We start from the raw sequence: 7,736 nt of genomic DNA, 5'->3' as shown, positions 1-7,736 counted from the left end.
ATCATCTCTGTCTCCATCTCAGGCATCCCCGGTTCTCTGGGTGGGGTCCTGTTTTCGGCTCTTATCCGTTGGTGGTCCCAGAGACCTCCGCTCTTAGACTGGAGAAATAATCGCTGTCTTCTTGCTAGCATGAGGAATTTTGAAGAAGGCTGCAGAGCTGACTGTAATGGGCCTTATAACGGGAAATTGAGCAAAAATGATGGTGGGATTTGGACCTGAGGATGATCACTTTGTTGCAGAACTGACTTACAATTATGGCATCGGAGACTACAAACTTGGCAGTGACTTCATGGGTATCACACTCGCCTCTAGCCAGGCTGTCAGCAATGCCAGGAACATGGAGTGGCCAGTCAGAGAATTTGCCGAAGGTGTTTTTGAAACTGAGGCCCCACGAGGATATAAGTTCTATTTGCAGAATTGCAATCTACCTCAGTCAGATCGTGTTTTAAAAGTAACTGTAACAGGTCTCCTGGGAATGAAAATTTATAAAAAAGATGAACAGAAAGAAGCAAGGGGCTTTGCTGGACTATGCTGACAACCAATGTAAGCTGGAGCTACAGGTATCAAGGGTACAGTTGATCATGCTTCAGCTTTTGGAAGACTTGCCTTTTCTTGCCCCAAGAAAGAACTTCCAGACACAGAAGATACAATGAAAAGGGAGAACCAGACAATTCTGACTCATCTGGTGAGTCTAGCTACCCCAGGGAAAGCAACAGTGCAAGTGGTCATTCTGGCTGACCCTGAGGCACATGAAATTTGCTTTATGGGGGATGAAGCATTTTGAGAATTTCCAAGATTGACTCAGAAGGAAACAAAATTGGATGTGGCAATGCCAACAGATAAAAGTAATGAGTAATGAGTGGTTTGTCGAACAGAATAAACCCACGGCTTCAGGTTAACAGCAACATCATTTGGAACAAGTATTTGTGACTGCCGTCCAGCCCCTGTGAGCCTGATGTGTCTATCCATAAAAAATGCCTCTACAATGTCATTCTGTCCTGTACACGCCAGGAGGCCAATGTGATGAAGATTGGTGGTTTCCAATTTTTGAAGCTCTGACACATTTACAGATATGAAATCCTGTGATTATTGATCTAAATAGAGGAGAACCCTTGCTTTAATCTAATGCTTTGTTGCTGGAGTAACACATTCTGTATGCAGTTGTATTAATAACAAATGATTGTCCAGAGATGGATCAGCTAGATGGAACCTTACCCTTGATTGGACATACAGGGAGTTTTGATGAGCTGTGAAACATGTAAAATTTATGAAAGCTCAACTATTCAAATAAGTTCAAATCAATTGTTTATAACAGGAATTAAAAAAACAAACACCCTAAACAAAACACTGGACTACTAACTACAAGGTCCGTGGTTCACATCCACCAGGTACTCCTCAGAAGCACCCTACCCAGGGTCATTATGAGTTGGAACTAAGTTGAAGGAACTTATCAACAACTCAGCATGTCCCCCAAAACAATAAAACACACACACAAAAAAAACAAACCCACTTTTGCCATCAAGTAATTTCCGACCCTTAGTGACCCAATAGAATGGAGCAGATCTGCCCCATATGGTTCCCAAGGCTGTCCTCTTTCTCAAGGAGTCCGCGTGTGGTGCTGTGGGTTCATGTGCTGGACTGCAAAGTTGGTTTGATCTGTAAGGTCTGTGCTTCACGCTCACCAACCGTACCTTGGAAATCCTACACAGGGTTGCTATGGGTCAGAACTGACTTGAACGCACTTAACAACAACAACCTTCTCAAAGCCTGAAACGTACTACCATATCTTTCTCTCATTGAGTGGTTGGTGGGGCCAAACCACCGACCTTTTCGTTATCAGCTGAACACCCCTAGGATTCCTTTAATGCCCCAGAGATATCTAAAAGTTATGACCATTAAGTTGATTTTGGCTCACAGAAGCCTTATAGGATAGAGTAGAACTGCTCCGTTGGGTTTCTGATGCTGTAAATCTTTACGGAAGCAGAATACCCTGCAACAAGGTTCGTGGGTTTGAACGCTGACCTTTTTAATAGACAGCCCACTGCTTAACCTATTATGCTACTAGGGCGCCTTACCGAAAATGTACCAAGTAAAACAACTGGATTCGTGGTAATTCTCCTTTCTTCTAAACTTTGGTTCTTTTGTATCCATTCCTTTCATCTATGGCTCTACTTTTAACCTAGTTATGCTTAATTATTCAGTCTTGTGATTGGATTGTGAGTCTCCATTAGACCTCCCATGTAGTCATTTAACAAATAAGTCATACTGAATGTCTTTCACCTCCTTTATCTTGACACCCGCTTTCATTGCTCCCCATTACTTGTCTGATCTATGGTCTTGCCTTCCTAAGTGCTTTCTCCACCTCCCATCCTTCAGCTTCCAATCTATTTGCTACCCCATTGCCCACTGTAAAGTGAAAAATCCCTTAGTCTCTCTTCTCTCATGTGTTTTTTGGTGCCTTCCTATAGCCTTAAGTGACAGCTTCTTGTACGGAAGGATAAAATCCCTTGCTTCTTTCCACAGTTTATGGGCTTTTTATGCCCTATTGACCCACCTTTGCCTCAACCTTTATAGCAGCCACCACTGTGTATACTGACTGTTTCCTTAGATCACTTCCAGTTTCAGACCTCTGAATCTTGCTGTTCCTGAGGCACCTATCCCCTACTGAGCAGCGCCGGAAATTCTCAACTGTATGTCTCCTTCTCAGCTAGCCTTTGATGAGCTATCATGGAAAGAAAGAGTATAGTAATCACTGTTTGTTTCAAACTGCTCATGGACTTCCTTAAATGCAGAGCATGACTTCCTGCATTGACAGGCACATTGTTGTTGTTGTTGTTAAGTGCCGTCGAGTCGGGTCCGACCCAGAGCGACCCTGTACAGGGTTTCCGAGGCACATTGGCAGGTGTTTATTGAATCAACATATGAAAACATAAAGGAGAAATTTTATAGTACTTAGTTTGTGGGTTTATATATAGGGTATCTTGGTGAATGTGAACACTATGTGCCCTTATCAGCCAAGTCTATAGAAAAAAAAGATACAGGAACTACTTAGATGAGGTGACTAAAGTCACACTAGTAACATGGGATCCCCCCACCCCCATGGGACAATGAATGGTTAGAGGAGGGGAGATTACCTATGAACAACCTTTAGCTGTAAAGTATGAAGCTGGGAAATTAACCACTTCTCTTAATTTATTTTAATATTTGTCAGATGTTCGTGTTATATTTTGTACTAGGGAATTATAAAGAAGATGCAATAGATATGTCTCAAGGATATTCAAATGGGGAGCATATCAACAATACAAGAGAATTTTATGAGGCAGCATATGATTAAATCCTAAATGATTCAAATAAGTGCTGTTGGTTCTGAAGAAGAAGAGTCTTTGTGGGCTGAACAAAGCCCCAGATTCTTGCAGAGACTTGTTCAAATGAAGTCTGCCTTGTGGAAATAATGTTCATATAATTCCAGTTTTCAGATATTAAGGAGATAGCTTTTTCACTTGACTTTGGTGATGAAGAAAGCACATATTATTTGTGTTCAAAGGAACTTTTTGTGAGATTTTGAATGAGCTTTTGTGTTGTGAAAGAAATAAAGTATGATTATTTTCAAAGTGCCATTCAAGATAATGATGGCAAAGGTGGTTTGTAAGCTGGGAGTGGGGAAAGGTGGATATGACTCGTGTGCACCCACTCTCAGGAGCTGTGGCAATGTTGGAATAAAGAATATTGTGACTATGGGAATACTGGCCCATCAATATAGACCCACTATTTACCTCCTCTTGTTAAATAAATCAATATTTATGAGGTCAGATTTTTTAAATTTCTTGATGAATTCATTTCTCAATTGTTGACTTGTTTCTTGATCTAATTTCTACTCTTTTATCATTTCATTTTCTGAGAGCAGAGACCGTTAAAAAAAAAAACAACAACCAACAAATAAAAATGCTAGATCACCCATTTTCCTGTAGAGGTCGCTCTGAAAGTATCAGTTTAGCATCTTTCCTTTACCACCAGCACCATGTGGCATGACTTGACACGTTTTGCCTAAGGATTGTGAGATCTTGTTTGTGTTGGTATTTTACTTTTGAGGGTGATGTGAACTGGAAGCCCACCAAGGATTCTACAAGAGCATAGCCATGCATTTGAATGCTTTGATTTCTGTCCATGCTGCGCCTGTACATTTCCCTCTTCATGTATTATTGCATGATTATTTTACATTTCTCATTATGCCTCATTTGTAAATGATAAATAGGCACACATCGACACATTAAACCATTTTAGTGGCTTTTGTAGCCTAACTGACAGTAGCCTAAACTTGGCCTTGGATAGGACCGCAGATGATCGTTTAATGGGATTGTCACTCAGGACACTTACTGGTTTCCTCTAGTGCTTTTAAAAAATTGAATTGAGCATGATTAGGTGCATCATCTTGATTAAATGTTTTTCCTCCTATGTAATCACCATTAGCTGTTTGGCTCCCATTCTGTGTTCTTTTGAAGCGGTCCTGCGTTGCAAATCAATATCTTTCTGAAGAGACAGTGTGTTGTGAATTGCCTGGACAGCAGATGCATGGTTACTTTGGCTGCAATGCTGCTGCAGAGCCTGGATACTCTGCCTTCCTGGGAACTCCACAGGCAAGTCCATCGTGTTTGGAGGAAAAAAAAAAAAAAAGATTTTTTTTGCAGGGGGGAAAGAAATTTGGAAGCTCTTCCCTACAAGTGCTAGCATGTCCTTTGTGTTCTTCAGAACCCATTTTGGTCTTATTCCACTGAGATTCCCTTCTGTTAGGTGATTTCTGGAGGGGTTTATTTTAGCTTATGCTTCCCCCTTTCTTGGTTGTAGTACAGCCGTACCATTTCAGCTTGCTAGTGCAGAAAGATGTGAATTCAGTTGCTGTCAGAGCCTGGCCTGGTGCAAACATATTTCTAGAGACATGTTTAAAGAGTTCCAGGTGAATCCAGCCTGAGAGAGACAACAGCAAAACGGTAAGACGGCATGCTTACAATTATAACAGGGATTTTAATTTGGATCATCTCGGCAAGTCTGAATCCTGACTCACTCATTTACAACTTGAAAAGGGTTCATTTTATGCATGTCATCTTACTCACCCTCTTCTATTTCACTGCCCAAAGCACCACAGATTGATGAAGGGGGCATTTGAATTAAGGATCTGACAGAGGTTACTCCAGGGAGCATCTCTTGAGGCTTCCAAGGCTATTGCTTGTAGTTTGTAAACACCGGTAGCAGTGATAAGATGAGGAAATGGTTTAATGTCTGTGCTTCTTTGCCATAGCTGAGTCTCATTTCTTCTGAAACTAGTCTTATTTATTATGGCTTAATGAGCTCTTATAGATTGTTTTGCCTGGCTAGGCTTGGCTGAATGCCCTCTGAGTCAAACAAGTGAAGGACAGAGACCACTTTTTTCATTTAGGTAAACTGATGTCTATGCATCTAGCTGGTTTGTGTCTGAGTGGAATAAATACCTCTAATGTATTAGGGATCTGGTGCTTCTTACTGCTCATTCCACCTCCCTTCCCCATCTGGAGTACAGAAATGTACCTGCTTTAAGTGTACGCTGCCTAGCAGAGGTCAGTGTGTTGGTATTTTACATCATTACACCTGTAGTGGTTCTGTTTTCATGCAGTTCTGCTAGAAATATTGACTCTAATAGTGGACACTTAGCATTTTGGATGTTAATGGAAAACCCCAGCGTGCATGAAAGACTGAGGCAGCAGACAGGTTATTTACAAATGATGCTTACCTGCTTGTGAAGAAGATACAAATCAAGAGACAGAAACATAAACTCTAACCTCACCAGAGGTTGAATTTCTATTTCCTTTGTTAATTGGCATACAGTATTGGTGGGGTTTAAAGTTGACAGACATGTTTTAATTGTGTTTGAATTGAGATTAGTGGTCCTGGAGAGTTTATAAGGATCTATCTCATATAGGGGCTGAATATTAGATGTCAACATTTAATATATATTTTTTTGCTTTGAAAAAAAATATTCTACTGATGTATACTTTAGTTAACTCAGTAATTCATGTAAAATTTAGTTTAGATACAGATAGAATCCTTAATAACTCGGTGTAGCATGTTGGCCATGTGCCAATTCTGTATAATTTTGCGACATCTGAGAGAAACTACCTGATTACTTAATAGGCTAATTGGGAGAAATATTGATAACATTAGCATTGAGGTTCACCTCAGTTGAAAAATTTGGGGGGTTCATGGTGGTTTAAATGTGGTACTGTGTGCCTTCAACTATTCATTGTTAAGGCTGGACATTGATTTTTGGGAATGAGGGTTGATTTTTTTTCCAAAGAGAGTTTAAATTCTTTTTACTTTACTATTTAATATCCCTTAGACAATACAGATTGTAACTTATTTTTTTCCAGTCTTCAGTTGCTCTTTAAAAAACAACTTTTTTTTTTTTTCCTATTTAGATGGTGTATCTAGTGTTTTCTGTTTTTTTGTTTTGTTTTGTTTTGTTTTTTCCAGAAAGAGGGTGATGTATTCTAACTATCTGTATTTTTACCTTCATGTTGTGTAAGCTCTGAGGTTTATTTTTTCATCCTGGCACAGAAGTGATTGCACATTTGCAAAAAGTTAAGTCATTTGTGCATAGACAAATAGGACGGAAATGTGCTATTGATTTCACAATTATGCAATTTTGTTTTATTCTACAAATATTTATTAGCTGTGTGTAAGACATTTTAAGACATACTGTGAAGGCAGTACAGATACAGTGAATATATAGTCCCTTCCCTGAATGAGCCGCACTCTAGGTTGGAATCAACTTGATGGCCGTGGGTTTGGGGCATAACTAGTAAGTTTGATGCCTTTAAAATGTTATAGTAGAATCTTTTCTCTACTATTTCAAAGGCATTTATGTATTAAGCAAACACTTGTGGAGACTCTGCTGTGTAATAGTGCTAACAATTACAGACCTGGTTCCTCTCTTATGTAACTTAGCATCTACTTCTTTCAAAAACAGTAAATATTTGATAAGTTTTTTCTTCCAGTTTTGGTAATCATGAAACAAATATTATATGCTTCGAGTAGGTTTTTTCTTTCTATTCTGCTGCACAAAACCTCTTTAAACTGCTCAAGAGCAAAGATGTTAATTTTTGAGGACTGAGGTGCACCTGACCTGAGACATGGTATTTTCCGTAGCCTCATATGCATGTGATAGTTGAACAATGAATAGGGAAGACTGTAGAAGAACTGATGTATTTGAGTTATGGTGTGGCAGAAGAATATTAAAAGTTCAAGGACTTCCAGAAGAACAAACAAGTCTGTGTTGGAATAAGTACAGCCAGAATATTCCTTAAAAGCCAGGATAGCCAGACTTAGTCTCTCATATTTTGGACATATTCTCAGGAGGAACCGGTCCCTGGAGAAAGACATCATATCATGCTTAGTAAAATGGAAGGTCAGTGAGAAAAAGGAAAACACTCAATGAGATGTATTGTCACAGTGGTAGCAGCCATGGACTCAAGTGTAGCAATGATTGTGAAATTGGCGCAGGACTGGGCAGTGTTTTGTTCTGTTGTGTGTAAGATTGCTATGAGTTGGTACTAACTCATTGGCACCTAACAACAACATTATATGTTGTCACTAAATCAAGTTCTCATGTGTATGTACACCATAATAGAGAATTTGTTGTTGTCAAGTCGATTTTGATTCATAGCCACCCTGTATAGGGTTTCCAAGGAGTGGCTTGTGGGTTTGAA

General features: G+C 39.6%; 1 protein-coding gene and 1 pseudogene across 4 annotated transcripts in view; both read left to right on the top strand.

Annotated features, from left to right (window-relative positions):
* Positions 1-899, top strand: part of LOC102829115 — a 5,021-nt pseudogene extending 4,122 nt beyond the window's left edge.
* The window catches only part of CDK14 (cyclin-dependent kinase 14), an 819,631-nt gene that overhangs the window by 153,130 nt on the left and 658,765 nt on the right, over positions 1-7,736 (top strand). Inside the window, exon 1 of one of the 4 annotated variants that reach the window (XM_006834309.1) lies at positions 4,860-4,985. The exons of 2 other annotated variants lie outside the window; for them this stretch is intronic. The gene's annotated coding sequence lies outside the window, so the exon portion shown is untranslated. Of the gene's footprint in view, positions 1-4,859; positions 4,986-7,736 lie in introns of those variants that run through there. One more of the 4 variants, XM_006834310.1, reaches the window with a different exon arrangement.

Source organism: Chrysochloris asiatica, unplaced genomic scaffold, assembly GCF_000296735.1.
Source record: "Chrysochloris asiatica unplaced genomic scaffold, ChrAsi1.0 scaffold00010, whole genome shotgun sequence".
In the NCBI taxonomy this organism is placed as follows: Eukaryota; Metazoa; Chordata; class Mammalia; order Afrosoricida; family Chrysochloridae; genus Chrysochloris; species Chrysochloris asiatica.
Note: the sequence above shows the minus strand (reverse complement) of the source record. Positions and strands in the feature narration are given on the sequence as shown.